Source organism: Rattus norvegicus, chromosome 11, assembly GCF_021556685.1.
Source record: "Rattus norvegicus strain SHRSP/BbbUtx chromosome 11, alternate assembly SHRSP_T2T, whole genome shotgun sequence".
Taxonomy (NCBI): domain Eukaryota; kingdom Metazoa; phylum Chordata; class Mammalia; order Rodentia; family Muridae; genus Rattus; species Rattus norvegicus.
Window position 1 is genome coordinate 48,187,572 of NC_141544.1, and position 17,648 is coordinate 48,205,219.

General features: G+C 45.0%; 1 protein-coding gene across 47 annotated transcripts in view; it reads left to right on the forward strand.

Moving 5' to 3' along the window:
• Kcnj15 (potassium inwardly-rectifying channel, subfamily J, member 15) overlaps positions 1 to 17,648 on the forward strand; it is a 47,195-nt gene that overhangs the window by 8,058 nt on the left and 21,489 nt on the right. For 13 of the 47 annotated variants that reach the window (XM_087575344.1, XM_087575317.1, XM_087575320.1 and 10 more), the window contains exon 3: positions 4,825 to 4,986. The gene's annotated coding sequence lies outside the window, so the exon portion shown is untranslated. 47 annotated transcript variants of the gene reach the window in all.

Genomic DNA, 17,648 nt, shown 5'->3' on the forward strand with positions numbered 1-17,648 from the left:
AAATTCTGAGCGGCTGCTTCACTGAAATGCCTGAGTGTAGCTGGGACCCTCCTTCTCCCCCGGTTTCTGTGAATAAGAGCTGTTTCGGATTTCACGTACCTATTAACTGCCATTTCTTGGGACGACTGCTTGCTAAGCTCATGCCTACCAAATAACGCTCTTCTGTGTGGATGTTTGTACATCAGGTATTTGCAGGCTGGTATCTGCTCTGTCCTTACCCCCTTCACACAAGGCCAAGGCCCAAACTTTGCTGTCTTAATTTCTAGATTTACCCTTTCTATTCCTATACTTTAAGAAAAACAAAGTTCACATCTTGGTGGACCCTCCTGTCAATCATCCCTGCAGACCTGCTAGGAATTGTGAAGGCACAGGAGAATGGAAGCTCCTGGCTGCATGGGGTACTGAAATACTACAAAGTAAGAGCCCTGCCAGGTTCTTTGTACTTTGAGAAGTCTATGGAAAATATTTGTAAATGGCTAGCAGGCTACACCACACAGGTGTGGCACATTCAAGTGACAGACTGGAGGAGCTTTAGTAGTAAAACTAAAATTGTGTAAGTCTGGTCAACTCGGCTGCCAACCACATCTTAACACAGCTACACTTCGTTCTCAGTAACCTGTTTCACACACTTCGAGTCTGAATTTTTAAAAGAATTTATCTTTACATTATAATTCTGTATATATGTCCATGCCTGAGTGTGTGTTTGTGCACTTGAGTGCAATCCTCAGAGGCCAGAAGATGACATCCCATCCTTTCCAGGTTTCAGGTGGTAAGATGTAGGGCTGGGAACCTAACTGTGGTTCTCTGCTTCTAACTGCTTTCTCTCCGGTTTCTACAACTCTAAGAGGCCTGCACTAAATGCTAATTGTTGTAGGGTGTAGCTCAGTTGAGGATGGAGTGCTTACCTAGCAAACACAAATCCTTGAGTTGTATCCCCAGCACCACACCAACTGTGTGTGGTAGCACAAGTCTGGAATCCTCGTACTCAGGAAGTAGAGACAGGAAAACCAAGAGTTCTAGGTCATCTTCAGCAACATAGTGAGTTTCAAGCCAGCCCAGGAAATTCATGGCCCTGTCTCAGAGGCAAATCAGTAAATAAAGCATAAAGACTAAGAGGCCAGTCCTCTAAGCTGCCTTTTAAGTGCTGGCACGGTGGTGTGGAGATGTCATCAATGCTCCTATTGCATACACGTGGTGTTAGATGATTCTATCCAAAGCAGTGCTGTGACGTTCTGACCAGCAGATTCAGGAATCTAGCATCTAACCCTATGCATGGAAGATTCGGTCTCCTGGGACTGCCTGGAACCCTCTCAGATGCGGCTCCTGTTTGTCCACTATCACATCGGGAGCTTCCTGCTCTGTTCTGCTGGTGTGCACAGTCCAAGGCGGGTCCCATGCAACTCCAGCTCCACAGGGAGCAAGCGAGCCTTGTCTCCAGGATCCGGAAGTCCTTCCAAGCCTGGGTATTACCACATTAAATCTCCAAGCTCCACAACAGAGCAGCCGTTAACTGTGACTCTCTGCTGTTAACCTGCTTTAGACAGGGAAATCCTCTCACCCTCTGACTCCTCCTACTCATTTTCACAAGGCTCCACTGGAGACTTGGGTAGATGGTGATTGGTGTGGAGAGGCGAGGAGTCATGAGATCCTTCTGAGAACATTGTATCATGATCTTACAGTAAGTTGTGTCATTGCGGACTGAGCTATCCCTGCAAGTGGTGTGCTTCAGAGTGCAAAGTGGACTTCTTCAGTCAACCCTAGGAAACATACTTTACGTTTTTGTCTCAACCCAAAATGTCATTTATTCCCCTTTATCTACCTTGTTTCAAAGTTTCAAAGAACTCATTTGATTAAATCACTTCTTACATAGATATTTTCTATGAGTCAGAATTAAATACACCAATGTCCACAGTGGCAGAATCTTGTTAGTGACTTCCAAATTAAACATAGCTTTGGGCTTGGATCTGGGAATCAACTCGGGATTTGCTAGATCTAGATCTTGGTTTTGGCTTAGGAGCCTCTTCCTTCCTTTCTTTTGTGTATGAATACTTGCGTGTGTGCAAGCATGTGTGTGCACACACATGTGTGTACCATGTGACCTGTGTGCGGGTCAAAGGACAACTTACAGGAGATGCTCTATTCTTCTATCATGCAGCATCTGGGGATCAAACTCAGGTCCCCATGTTTGGTTTACCTGAGCCATCTCTCAGGACCCTTGAGAAATTACTTTTGCATTCAATATTTTACACTTATTATTTTAAAATTCTTCTGAGAGATAATGTTCATTCTCTGCTATGCATGTTTTTAACTTTAGCCGCTTCTGTACATCCTTCTGAATAGCACTTAAGTGCCCACAGGGAGGTGGTTTGTTTGTTTGTTTTTTAACTCCCCACACTTGTTTACACTCAGATCTAGCCTCAGCACGAAGACACCATCTCTGGATTACACAGCTGGGGCTAGAGAATTTCCAGACTTTCCTCCCACCCCTGTATATAGGAATTTACTGACGTTATAATGACCTGGTTTTCTGACTCTGCAGCCTGAAGCCTCTTTGGCAATGATCTTCTCTGTGCTCCCAGCATTTTAACTGGGGACTCCTTTGGGCCACACTTACTGAGTCTGTGTGCACCACACGAAGACAGATGTTCTTGTGCCTTTTTCTCATCTCTGCCCTCCCCCATCCATCCCAGTACAGACTTCACATAAGAAGTGTTTTGAAATACACATCTGAGAACTAGTGACTGAAACTCTTATCTCCCTTGGTGAACACTGCAGCATGATGGATTAGCTGCTGGAATTGGATTGATGAGGGACTTGGGAGGGAGGGATGCATGGACATGTGGGCTGCATGCGTGTGTGAACTGTATGCATGTGTGGGCTGCATGCATGTATAGGCTGCATGATGTGTGGGGAGTACGTATGTGTGGGCTTCATATATGTGTGGGCTGCGTGGATGTGTGGACTGTATGCATGTGTGGGCTGCATGCATGTATAGGCTGCATGTATGTGTGGGCTACGTGGATGTATGGGCTGCATGGACTTGTGTGCTGCGTGTAAGTTGCATGGACATGTGGACTGCATGTATGTGTGGGCAGCATGGATGTGTGGCCTGCATGAATATGTGGGCTGCAAGGACCTGTGGTCTTCAGAATGCATGAGCTGTGTGTATGTGTGAGCATCATGGATGTGTAGGCTGCATGTATGCGTGGGCAGCATGGATGTGAGTGACAATTCTGACCCAGGAAGAAAGGAGGCCGGAAGAGAGGAATGTAGTGTAGCCTGGGGCGGGAAGGGGTGACTCCATCCATGGCAAGACACACCCAGGAGCCTACTGAAGGAACATCCCACAGATGTCCTGTTGGTAGGGGCTGTACTGGGTACATGGCGTTAAAGGAATTTGGTTCTCAGAGGTTTCCAGATTTTAAGTTAAAAAGAATTCTCTAGATTTTCCCATTTAGGGAATGAAATACTTCTTCAGACTCAGAGTCTGAAGAACTAGTTTATTGTGGGTACAATCAAATGCCTCTTGTTCCGGCTGGGAGCAGCCCAGTCCTCGTTAAGGCTTCATGAGAGTACGCACATCTGAGCGCAAAGATTCGTGTAACTATGGCATTAACTTGTCTAGTCCAATGTTCTGGGAAGGCTTCATAAACAATGCTTTCTACGTCATGGTGTGTTTACTTTTCACTATCTGTGACTCCTATGGTTGGTAGAAATATTTGTTAAATGAGATTTTTATATCAAGTACTCTTTGTATCTTGAATACTTAGGCTATGATGCTCAGTGACCTCCCTGGAGCAGATTCTTGTCCAGAGCTTGAAAGTTAAGCCATCTTTTATCTAGTCAAATGATTAAACATAGCCCTTTTTATTAAAATTTTAAAATTACGTATTTGGCGTGTCTGTGTGTGTGTGTGTAAGTGAATGTATGTGTGTATGTGTTTATGTGTGTATATGTTTATGGGTGTATATTTGTGTATATGTTTATGTGTGTATGTATGTCTGTTTGTGTTTATGTGTGTATGTATGTCTGTGTGTGTTTATGTGTGTATATGTTTATGTGTGTGTATGTAAGTTAATGTATGTATGTTTTTATGTGTATATGTGTCCATATGTTTATGTGTGTGTATTTGTGTATATGTTTTTGTGTGTGCATGTATGTCTGTATGTGCTTATGTGTGTGTACATGTATGTATGTATGTATGTATATGTGTTTATGTGTGTGTAGAACATGTCAAGAATTGATTGAGGGATCTTCACAGGGGGCTTGGAAAAGCCAAAGGGGAAAGGTTTGGGGGGAAGGAACTAGGACATTTGAAACAAGTCTTGAAGAACAGAATAGACTCCAAAACTGAGGGGAGAGAGATATATCAGAGGAACAATATGAGTGAAACAGGACTAACCAGGCCATGCAGGTGGCTCCCATGTGTCCAAGGTTCAAATTTGTTGTGGAGAAGGAACAGGAGAGAGGGGATGCCAACCAACAGTCCTGATAGACTCATGACTCCCAGAAGAATGGACATGGGCTAGCATTTCTGATCCTCACAGAGGAAACCTTGGAGGTTAGGCAAACAGAGTGAGAGATCAAGTCACTTGCTTGTCAGTTGCAGGCATCAGGCAGGGGAGCTGTCTTGGGGAAGAGTGTGAGTACCCGCGTTTGCCACAGGACAACGTTTCAGTTTTCCAAGACACTGAACAACAAGCTTGTTCTTGAACGTGTTTTCAATAAATTAAAAAAAAATAATAGGAAAGATACTGCTGGGTCCAAATTTGCTAATTACTGCTGTGATTAAAGCAAGACCTTTCATGTTAATTCCTTCATAAGATCAGCGACCTTTGAACACAGACAGGACCTGAACGTTCACAATGCAGAGGCAATGAGAACAGGAGCTTCATGCCAATTCCCCGGGGCCACGGACTTTCTCATAGCTTCCAGTTCCTGTTGGCGGGTCTGCCTTCTGGATTCTCAGTACTCGGGTGTAGCAAGGTAAAATCTCAGCAGAACATAAGCAATAGTAAACTGGGAAACTCCACAGATAGCTTTAAAAAGTAACCATAGTTTTGTTTGCTTTATTTTTAAAAATATGTCAAAGGGGATCTAGATGTGGCCATCCATAACTTCCCAGCTCTTGAGAGACAGGGATGGGGGTTTGTCAAAGTGTGCCTAGGCTACATATCAACATGCATTTGAAGGAAGGAAGGCAAGGAGGAAAGAAAGGACAGAAGGACTGAAGTTAGTCAAACATGTAACGCACACTTTGGAAAATTCCTGCCGGGACAGAGAGTACAAATGCATGACAAGCATGTTTAGAATTCTGCAGAGATGAGAGAGTTTCAGAGATGACAGGGGTGGCCCCGCAGGGTGTGGTGGAAGTGGTCCTCAGAGGATGGACTTCCCTAATCACTCTGCGTCCCAGCCTTCCCCTCACCACCATCTTCTCAACAAGCAGACAGTGTGCATGTTCTGTGAGTTAGTTTCAGGCAGAAGGCAGACATTGGAGGAGGAAGGCCAGGGAGGGTCCCACTCACTCATAGACAGCTTCATCTTGATAAGCTATCTCACCTTCCCCATCCGAAAATCCCAAAGAAGTGCTTACCTCATGGGTGATGAGCCGACTGTGATGACTTTAATGAAGATGTCATGTCTGTCTTGTGTTGCATGAACTGACAGGGAATAAATGGCTTTACATAACCAGAAAACAAATCCTAACTTCCTCCTCCAAGGGACCAATTCCCCTATTAAATAGTTCTGTGCCTCCCCTCCCCCCAAAAAATGATTTCATAAAGAAATTCTGAATTTTGGTTTCTAAGTTGCCACCCTTAAAGATCTGTCAGAAGTACCCTTAACCTATAAAGGCCATTGCAGGGCTGGGATATGGCTTGTTGGTAAAGTGCTTGCCTTGAAACATGAGGGCATGGGTTTAGTCCTCAGAATCCTCATGAAGAAACAAAAAAATCAGGGCATAGTAACACACATATAATCCCAGTACCTGGGAGGCAGAGACGAGATTCCTAGGGGCTCTTAATTAGCCAATCTAGCCTACGCTCAGTGTTCTAAGCTGGTGAGAGACCCTGTTTCACCTGATAACAATAATGACCAGCCTGAGGAATGGCACCAAGTTTGTCACACACACACACACACACACACACACACACACACACACACACACACACACACACACACACACACACACACACACACACACACCACAGTATCATACTACATAGCCACGAAACTGACAAACAAGACCTGAGATGGAAGAGAACCCGTTCCCTGGCTTACTTCTAGAGACACGGTTATTTACCACGTAAAGTGAGCTAAATGTTATTCTTCTAATTACTTAGTAACGTTTTTGTCTGTGAAGAGTACACAGAAGCCCCGAGAAGGTAACTCTCCTGTGCTTTAGTTGGAAAGGAGAAACAAAGAGTCTAAACTTGGCGAGCAACTGAGCCGTGCTCTGGAATCCGGGTGGGTCTAGGAAAAAGCACAGACCTCAGTGGAAAACGTGGATGGGTGTGCAGGAAACCCCCATAAACTATAAACTGGCTGCATTCTGCTCGAGTTGGGATGGAGAGAAACCTCAAGGCTTTTGGAAATGAGAGGAGAGGGAACATCACGTACCTCCTGCTCTCAGGAGCCCCTCTGCTACCCTGGGAACCACAAAGAGGCTAACCACCAACAGCTTGCATGCATCAGTTGAACCTGAGCTTCCAAGGCACCTACTATTGTAGCTAGCGGAAGCTGCTGGGAGGGTTGGGCAGTGTGGCCTGCTTCTCTCCAAATTCTCACCTTCAGCCCTTCAACTTGACCCTCACTCTGGTGCTGCCTCTCCCTGTGAGGTCCCTTTCAGTTGCAAAAGGCTTCTTGCCCCACTTCATTGCAATGGCCCTTCCGGGAAAGCCAGTCTTTGCTTTTCCTATTAGCACCTCATTATCCATTTCCCCAGGCTGGCCCAGGCTCTGATTTTCCAGCCCCATAAAGCCTGACCAATTCTTGCAGTCCCCGAATCTTATCCTCTCTAGGCTGAGCAAGATGGCAATGTGTCTGTGATGCGTCTGCGACTAGTGGTCACCATGTCTGCCTCTGAGTGCGTGTTTGGGGTAGATACCTTCCCAGGAGATGGAAGACGCGTGACACTTTGTGCTTGGCTGCAGTGGAACCTGCTTTCCTTTGCAGGGTCTACCTCTGCTCCAGAATTGGGTGCTTTTCAATATTTATCAGCAGGTTTATTTGGCTTCCGGGTTATAGTTCTTTATAAAGAGAAGCCAAGACAGAAACCTGGAAGCAGGAACTGAAGGCTACCTGCTGGGTCATCCAAAAGATGGAGAGACACCTACTGGAAGAGGGTTGGGCCAGTGACTTTAGACAAGTCTGCTCTCATTTGGAGACAGTGGGCTGGGGCCCAGAGTATCCAGGGCAGTCCATCCTCTGAGGACCATTGCCACCACACCTTGCTTTGAAGTGAAGCGAGCTGCAATGTGGCCCTAGAAAGCCGGTCTAGGCAGAATTCTCCTATGTTTCTATTGGGAAAGATGAGTCTGTGTGGTATTATGCCTCAATACCCACGATCACTAACTTCTGTCATCATTTGGTGCAGACTTCCTGTGTGCCTTGCAGGGCGCTGTGGGCCTGGACATGTAGATTAGCTCATGAAAACTTGGTTACCTCTTAATTTTAAAAAGATATTTTATCTCAAGATATTTTATTTCATGCACTTCAGTATCTTGCCTAAATGTATCTCTATGCACTCTGTGTGTGTGTGTGTGTGTGTGTGTGTGTGTGTGTGTGTGTGTGTGTGTGCAGTGCTTGTGGAGGCCAGAAGCGGGTGTTGAATCCACTTGAAATGAAGGCACCATCCATGTGGTGGCTAATAGTTGGGATCAAACCTGTGTTCCCTGAAGGGCAGCCGATGCTCCTAATCGCTGGGTCATCTCTCTAGCCCTTGGTTCCAATGTTTAAGAAAGTTAAAGGAGAATGTCTGTGCATTGCTCTGGATCCACCTGAGCTCCTGGAGGAGTCACATTACCTCAGCATCCTAACATGAGAGAAGCCTCTCTGCTCTCAGTATTCACAAAGTGATATGACACCTTGAGTTAAGGCATTCCTAATCATTTTCTAGAAGGTCTGTTTCAATGTCCAATCTATCACCTATGGATTACCATGGTCAATTCTCCAGACCCCTAGGGATTTCTCCCAGCAGAGTTTAGGTTGTTTATTTTCACATATCGATTTATTTTTTAAATCGGGCAGGTTCCTAAAGCCTGGAGCTTTGAGGATATTGCTCCGGGACTGCGTGTTTGAATGTAGATAGTTAAACATTCAAAACTCATTAAAGATGTCAGGGAACTCTCTGAATTTCACCTTTGCCGTGAACCAGGCTGGAAGACAACCTTGAGGTCATTTCATCTAAACCTCTCATTTTACAGATGAGGAAAATGAGAGTAATTGTTGGGCAGTGATGCTAAATTATAGCTCTTCCCAAACCAGCTAGCAGGCCAGTAGGCTCCTCTGTGTGCTCTGTTAGAGATTACATAAGCCCATGAGTGAGCTGTGACCCCAAGAAGCCGCCTTCTGTGGCTTGCAAGTGTTTATCCTCCTGACACGAGGACTGCAATCTCCTTTGACAGTGACCATTAAGGCCTGTGGCACCCCTAGCCAGGGGACTCACTTCTTCCATGCTCAGCCAGCAGAGCCAGGCTGCTTGCTCTATGTGAAGTAACAGGTGGAACAAAACACAAGCCCACACTTGGGAACCTTGAAGGATCCTGATCCTGGCCAAGGCCTTTCTTCAAGCTTGTCACCTCCCACCTGTGATGGGTCCATTGTCCTGGTTCCCTCAGCCTTCTTCCACCAAAGCACCTGTATCCACAACTCTGAGTGTGAGTTCTTGTCTACCTTATTGGTCTTGGGGCAGAATCTAAAGTAGCCTAGGCTGGCCCCAACGTAGCTATGTAGCCTAGGCTGGTCCCAAGCTAGCTGTGTAACCTAGCTTGGCCCCAAGATAGCTGTATAGTCAATGATGACTTTGCACCTATGAACTTCTTCCCTCTGTCACTCAAGTTCCAGAATCAGGGACACACTGCCAGACCCAATTTCTGTGGTGCTAGGAATGGAACCCAGGGCTTTATCATGCTAGGCAAGAACTCCTCTAACTGAGCTACATTCCCATCTCTCTTCAGCATGATCTGATCATTTCACAGGAGCGTAAACCCCATGGAGCAAACACCTTGCCTGTCCATTGTACACCAGTGTCTAAATTGTGCATCAGTGTGTGTGTAGTGGCTTTATTCACTGAAGAGGGTGACGCTTCCTCTCCAAAGCTTACCTCTGTGAGCATTAGCACCTTTTCATCCTCCATCAAACCCTTGACCTCTGGGTCCTATCCATTGCCATCTTCCCTATTTGGATTAACTTTATGACCATATGACTGCTCTTGTTCTGACCCTTCTCTGGGAAGTCCTCCTCCTCCTCTCTGTTGGTGCAAGCAGGCAGTAGGCTTGTATCAACCCTGGAATTCACTCTTTCTTCCATGTTTCTCCACCCAAGCAGCAAGTCCAGAATACTCCCCACTTCTAGCCACCCACTACCTCTTCACACATAACAACCATGTGAATTTTACCTGATGGAAAACCAAGGTGAGGGTCAACTCGGACTCATGCACTGTTCATCCAAGTTCAAAATCCTCCAGATAATCTCCCATGGGCACTCTCCCGGCCTCAGTCCACCCAACTACACCAACCTTCATTCTTTCTGCTCTGCAAAAGCTAAAACTTCTCAGTCTAACCTCCATCCCCTTACAAAATTCAACACTAGGCTATCCACAACCTGGTCTTGCTCTGCCTTTGTGGTACCCAAGTGATTTGCAACTATAAAGAAACATTAGGAACCAATTAAGAGATTTTTAAAAATGAGCAAGACTTGGGTTCAAGCAGATGCTCCTTCTGAAAAGTCTGATTTGATTGGCTTGTGCTGGAGCCAATACATTATCACATCTGAAAAGCCTCTGTGTGGTTGTTCAAAGGAGAACACTGACCATTCTTCACCAAACCACACTTCTGCCTGGTGATTTCTCCCTTGTTAGCAATCTCCTGTTTCTCCCTTACTACAGGAAATTTACTAAGACTTTTTTGACTCTTTGAATTGACATTCATCTGACTTTTTCCTGGAAACACTCAGTCTTCTCTATTGATTGCATTCATTCAAGTGCACCCAGCCAACTCTATGTCACACATAGGAAATGTAGATGTGAAGACCAGATCCTTGTTCTTGCCCACAATCTTTTGGAATGAGTGAAACACACGAACCAGGGAATATTGAATTTTATCATTGAAGTGGATAAGCATCCATGAGTAAATCAGAACTACTTCAATGTTAAGGAATGTGTTGTGCTGGGTATAAAAACAATGTAATATACAGGGATCTGTTGTGTTGGGTATAAAAGAAAAACAATGTAATACCCATCATCTCCTCTAGTTATTGATATGTGTTTGAGTGCTTGGATCCCATCATACTCATCTTTATATGCTTAAAAGACCAAAAAAGTGTTAAATTCTTGCAGCATGAATGAGCTTACAAGTGAATAATGTTTTGGTGGCTAGGACTAATTGGGAAATAAGTTTGAGGCAGGGGTAATAGCTCAAAAATTTATTCATAGTTTTCAATTCTAAATAGTTTATTAGATTTCTACCTACCGCACCATCTTCTTAGAGTTTTTTAAAAGTGAGGATGAGAATAGTATATTTGAAACTAGGTCCCATTTCTAATGACTAGGGGTGACTTTAAGAAGCAAATGCTGGAGATGAAAGGTGACACTTTGGTGCGTAGTAGAAAGAATTGAAGGATATTAAGAGAAACACATCAAACAGATCCATAATTCTTTTCTCCCTTGACCATGACCTGCCATGATTCCCAAGTTGAGCTCTTGGGCTTCTTAAATGTATTATTAATAAGGCTGTTTCAATGGTCACTGGTGAGTGTAGCAGTATTTTCTGTATGTGTGCTTTCGCTAGGGGTGAGTTAAGTGAATGATGAGTTGGTATGCCTGTGAAGGTTGTTGCTTTCTCCAGTGGAAACCTCTGATCAAACACAGCCTAAGAAATTTAACGTTCTTGGCAAGGGAACCTACCCCAGAATGTGCACATGTTTCCTCAGAACACCAATGACACCTTCAAGAGTGTCTGAGTCAAGACAAATAAAAATACATTCTTCTTAATCCAGAGGATTTTAACTGTGGAGACTCCTTTTTCAGAGAAATAGAACAGTGTTCAAGCACAGAACATATCTATGTCAGCCACTTAAAAGACTTTGCATGAATGATAAGGGCATAGGAATCACTTATGTATTCTTAATCATGCTTTTGATGGTCATTCATGTTTCATCTTATAAACTGACTAGTAATTCACTTCCTGGTTCATGTGCTAACACATTTCTAGAGTCGTGAGTCATAAAAACAGATCCGAAGACCTGGCTTGTGCCAGAGGCTCTGTTGCTAAGAGCACAAGGTGAACTCAGCCCAGCCCACATCCCTGAAGTATGGATTCTCTGCCATGCAGAAGGGAAGTGCACAAGGCTCTGGAGTATCAGGTACAGGAGTAAAGGTGGTCACACTTCTTAGTTGTGAATGGGAAGAAGGACTCTTCACTGACGTTGCACTGGGAGTCAGGGAAAGCAAGCATTGATTGCAGCTTAAAGGGGTGTGATATCACAATGGTTGGCATTTCATTTAGGCAAGGCAGCAGGACAAGTAGCAATAGAAAGACAAGGTGACCTGGACTGCAACAGGCCCTGAGAGCAGTTCATGCTCATTGAAGTGAGGATGATAGAAAGGCAACGCCAGAAACGTGGTCCAGATGGTAGGGGAGCTAGAAGTAAGAGACTCAAACTATGGGTTCAGAAGGTCAGAGTTCATCAAATAGAAACTGTGGAGCCATGAGGCTTGATGCAGGGGAAGAATGGGATGGGAGCTTGCAGATCCCACCCACACACAGGTCCTCACTTTGAAAAATTGTTTTGTGCATTTTAGAAACATTGGTTATAAAGGGGGAGTGGCGCGAAGCAGGTCAGTTGAAGCCAGAGGAACAGCAGGCAATATATTAAAATGATTTGCAGAGAGGAAGCACAGGGCCTGCACCAGGACAGTCTCAAAAGAGCAAGGTTGGAAACAGCACCATGCAGGAGGTAAAATGGAAGATTGCTGGCCAGTGGATCCTAAGGAAGGGAGGCTGGGACGGATGTCTGCTCTGGCTTGTGTGAGTGGGGCTGCTCAGAGAACATGAAACAAGAAAGAGTAGCTTCAGGAAAAAGGTTCACGGCCTCCCTTCTGAGGACTCTACACTGTCCTCTCCAGGGAAAGCTAACATCTTCCATCAGCAAAGAGTACGTGTGGTATAGAGGCAGACATTCCCCTGATTTAGTTCCTAACTGTAGTGGATGTGTGGGAGCATAATTCTAAGACTTTGGGCTGACACTCCTCAAGGTGAGCTCAAGTTCCTTTTCTTTTACTCACATACGCATGTACTCAACACACACCTCAGCCCTGCTGTGTCCTGGGCCCAGGCACATGTAGCACAGCTCCAGTGAAAACCTCTGGGCTGTGATGGAGGGAGGGCTTTGGAGTGAGACAGACCATGGTCTAGACATGATCTCAGGTGAACTCTTTATCTGAGCCCCAGTTTACTTATATTTATCAGAGTTTCACAAGTCATTCTGATATTTGGAGTTAAAACTATCTGCACTGTCAACACGGTGCTGGACGCATATCCACTCCCCAGTCATATTTCTAATTACCTTATTAATACAGGCATGATTACAGGCAATTCCACATACTGAACTAAGTGTTTAGGAGATAAAATACACTGTCAAACTTGGAGGGAAAGCACTGAACCCATCCCCACAGCTAAGAAAAGCACCTCCCCACCATGATCAGTGTCTCAAAACAAAATCTGAAAAATCAGGAAAGCAAGGGTTTTCCAGAAGGCCGATTGTGGTAACATGCATCCATTACTAAGGGCCAGCTCACTGGGACATCTGTGAGTTGCCTGGCTTGTATAGGCAGCAGACTGAGGAGTGCCTGGTGCCAAAGCCAGCAGAAGGGTCAACAATGGGAGGGTCTCATAGCCATGTTCAAAAGCTCAGGAGTGAGGCTTTGACTAACAGATAGCAGACTCTGCAGAGCTAGACAGCCGATGGCCTTACAGGGACTACCGAGACTGTAGTGTGCAGAACATTCTTTTTTTTTTCCATCTTTATTAACTTGGGTATTTCTTATTTACATTTTGATTGTTATTCCCTTTCCTGATCTCTGGGCCAACATCCCCCTAACCCCTCCCTCTCCCCTTCTATATGGGTGTTCCCCTCCCCATTTCCCCCCATTATCACCCTCCCCCAACAATCACGTTCACTCAGGGTTCAGTCTTGGAAGGACCAAGGGCTTCCCCTTCCACTGCTGCTCTTACTAGGCTATTCATTGCTACCTATTAGGTTGGAGACCAGGGTCAGTCCATGTATAGTCTTTGGGTAGTGGCTTAGTCCCTGGAAGCTCTGGTTGGTTGGCATTGTTGTTCATATGGGGTCTCGAGCACCTTCAAGCCCTTTAAGTCCTTTCTCTGATTCCTTCAACGGGGGTCCTATTCTCAGTTCAGTGGTTTGCTGCTGGCATTTGCCTCTGTATTTGCTGTATTCTGGCTGTGTCTCTCAGGAGCGATCTACATCCAGTTCCTGTCGGCCTGCACTTCTTTGCTTCATCCATCTTATCTAATAGGGTGGCTGTTTATGTATGGGCCACATGTGGGGCAGGCTCTGAATGGGTGTTCCTTCTGCCTCTGTTCTAAACTTTGCCTTCCTATTCCCTGCCAAGGGTATTCTTGTTCCCCTTTTAAAGAAGGAGTGAAGCATTTGCATTTTGGTCATCCTTCTTGAGTTTCATGTGTTCTGTGCATCTAGGGTAATTCAAGCATTTGGGCTAATAGCCACTTATCAATGAGTGCATACCATGTGTGTTTTTCTGTGATTGGGTTACCTCACTCAGGATGATATTTTCCAGTTCCAGCCATTTGCCTATGAATTTCATAAAGTCATTGTTTTTGATGGCTGAGTAATAGTCCATTGTGTAGATGTACCACATTTTCTGTATCCATTCCTCTGTTGAAGGGCATCTGGGTTCTTTCCAGCTTCTGGCTATTATAAATAAGGCTGCTATGAACATAGTGGAGCACGTGTCTTTGTTATATGTTGGGGCATCTTTTGGGTATATGCCCAAGAGAGGTATAGCTGGGTCCTCAGGTAGTTCAATGTCCAATTTTCTGAGGAACCTCCAGACTGATTTCTAGAATGGTTGTACCAGTCTGCAATCCCACCAACAATGGAGGAGTGTTCCTCTTTCTCCACATCCTCGCCAGCATCTGCTGTCACCTGAGTTTTTGATCTTAGCCATTCTCACTGGTGTGAGGTGAAATCTCAGGGTTGTTTTGATTTGCATTTCCCTTATGACTAAAGATGTTGAACATTTCTTTAGGTGTTTCTCAGCCATTCGGCATTCCTCAGCTGTGAATTCTTTGATTCGCTCTGAACCCCATTTTTAAATAGGATTATTTGTCTCTCTGTGGTCTAACTTCTTGAGTTCTTTGTTATTTTGGATATGAGCCCTCTATCAGTTGTAGGATTGGTAAAGATCTTTTCCCAATCGTGCAGAACTTTCTTAAAGAGAACTTGAGACGGGAACCTCACGTGTGACACTACTGGATCAAAGAAATACAAGCTAATGGGTTTTGCACTAGAAGATTCTACTAAGAGAGGGAATGAGATGTTAAGCGTGGAAAGAAAGTGTTAAAATATAAGTGTTAAAGTGTAAGAACACGTAAGAAAACTTAAAATGTAAAGTGTAGAGAGTTCCTAGGGCAAAACTTGAATGTGCACACATGCCAAGCCCTGTTCTGAATCTGTGGGACTGGAGAGTCACGGAGCCATGCCCCGCTGAAGGCTGTAGCCTCCCCCAGTTCATTGATCCCAGTCTCTGGCCCACACAGCCTGAGCACGGCTCTCCTTGCGTCTACTTGTTACCCTAAGTGCTGAGGACTGAAGTGCTTGCTTCTATACTGATGCACATGGTTTCCCTCCTTATCACAACTCCTTCAATAATTTGGCACAACTATTTTCTAGAACCACAGATAGACAGAAGGGGCCTGCCACAGATCCATGTTTAAAAGGTGAGGGGTAAAGCTTTGAGTAATGGGGAACCCTGATCTAGACAGTTGGGGCTTTTAGACTAAGTGAACGTAGTCTAGGTGAGCTGGAGTCTCACTGCATTCTAAGAGGAAGATGACTTGAGATAGAGACCTCAAGTCTGAACCTGTTGGGGTTTCACAAGAACTACACACAACCAGAGATGAACTAAAGTATGCGGAAATAGAGAGAGGCGCTGCCAGTTGTCCAGGGATCACCAAGTTCATTCTGTGAAACCAACTGAAAATAAACACCTAGAAAGGTCAGAAGACTGACCAGCAAAGACAGCGAAACAGCTCCCTTCAGAAGGACCCAGGTCGGAGAGAGCACTAAGCAGAGTCTGTCACATGTTCTGCTTAAAGCATGACTCCTCCCCTTCCCTTTACTGGCAGTTGCTGAAAGCAGGCATCTTGAATTTTCTTTCCATCTCATGGTCTGTTGTTTCTGGCAGTGACAGAACCAACAGGAAGAGGTGAGGGTACACACCATGGAGGCGCTGCCAAGGTTTTTCAACCACAGTCCCATTCCCAGGGCTAGCTCCAAAGTTGGGTATCTTGTCTGTACCGGGGCTAAGAACCGATCCCAGCAAGAATGTGGGTTCTGACAACCAGGTTTTCTTTAAGCATTAACTCAGTTCAATCGGTAAACTTAATTTTCTTCCACCAGGTCCACTGCTCTTGGCCTTTGTCCATTTTGGCATCACTCTCTGACATCAGACACTGGGTAGAATTCTGCTGGGTTGCCCCAGCTTCTATAAACCGTGGCCTTAATTTTGATGGCACTTAATATCGTTCATTGAAATCTTTTCTGCAGTAGAGCATATACAGTATTTGAAATTTCACATGTCAGGCTTGGGTGTAGTCGTTTACCTTGTAAGCTTAAGGACATGAGTTTGATTCCCCAGAGTTTGAATCCACATAAAAAGCCAGACAGGGTGGCTCATAGTTTCAGTATTGGGAAGGCAGAAGGGGAGGGTCTGGGGGAAGGGACTAACCCACCTAGACTGTTTGGCAAGCCCTAGACCAATGAGAGATCTTATCTGAAAAGCCAAGGTATGTTCCTGAGGAACCACAAGCCATGCTGTCCTCTGGCCTCCATGTACACCTGCACACAAGTACACATGCAACCCCACACATATAAACACACTCGCACATACACATGACAGCAAGGGTTTTTCAACTGCTTTTGCATAATGCAAGCTGACTCAGAAATTAAGAAATCTGTATAAACATGACAAAAGTAATATTTGGAAAACTGTAATAGGGACACACAAACATGAACTACTAAGAGATTTGATTCATTCAGTGTGTGTGTGTGTGTGTGTGTGTATGTGTGTGTGGTATGTGTGTGTGTGGAATGTGTATGTATGTGTATGTGTGTGTATATGTGTATGTGGTGAGTGTGTGTGTGTGTGTGTGTACTGGGTGTGTATATGTGTGTGGTATGTGTGTGTGTGGTATGTGTATGTATGTGTATGTGTGTGTGCATGTCTCGTGTGTGTCCGTGTGTGTACTGTGTGTGTCTCTGTGTGTGTACTATGTGTGTCTGTATGTATGAATATGTCTGTGTGTATGAATGTGTCTGTATATATGAATGTGTATGTGTTTGTATGTGAGTATGAGTGTCTGTGTGTGCTGTGTATGTATCTGTGTCTATGTGTACTGTGTGTTTGTGTGTATGAATGTGTATGTATGTGTATGTGTGTGTATGTGTGTGGTGATTATGTGTGTGAGTATGCATGTGTATATATTGTGTATGTGTGTGTATGTGTGTCTGTGTGTGTGCCTCTGATGTGTCTCTCATTTTGAATGAAGAGGACCTATGTGCTCTCCCCCTGCAGTGGGAGTCCTTTCATACAGTGAGTTCTATGGAGAATACTGGTCAGAGCAACCAAGTCAGAGCAGCTTACCCTGACTCAGCACTCCCAGCTCTGTGTGAGCTCCACGGGAGCAGTGTGAACAGGCATGGTCAATACCTCAGTCTCCAGCTATACTCCCCAGAAGGAAAGCGATTAGATCAGAGCCAGCGCTGGACGGAGTTGCTGAGTATGGGATCCTTTTGTAACACTGCATAGTGCTGTACAAATGATGCTTTCAAGCTTAACGTTCTTGCAGAGGGAAAGCCTTCTCTTCAGGCAGATTTCCCCCAAGGCTCTTCCTACAGGGACAGATGGGAGAGCTGACCTTTGTGTCTCTGTCAGATTTATGGGATGGACTATGTATCTTGTGCATGTTTGGGGTAATACTAGTAACTGCCACCCCCAGGAGAAAAGGGGAGTCAGCCACTGAGCAGGACTCAGGCTCCTTCCTGTTTCCTGTTTGCTGTGGTTGAGGTGAGGACCCAGGCCCACTGCTACGCAACGTTAGCCACAGCTCTTCAACCTTAGTTAGCGCCATATGGGGCTTACTGGGAGCTGAACATCCTTAGGC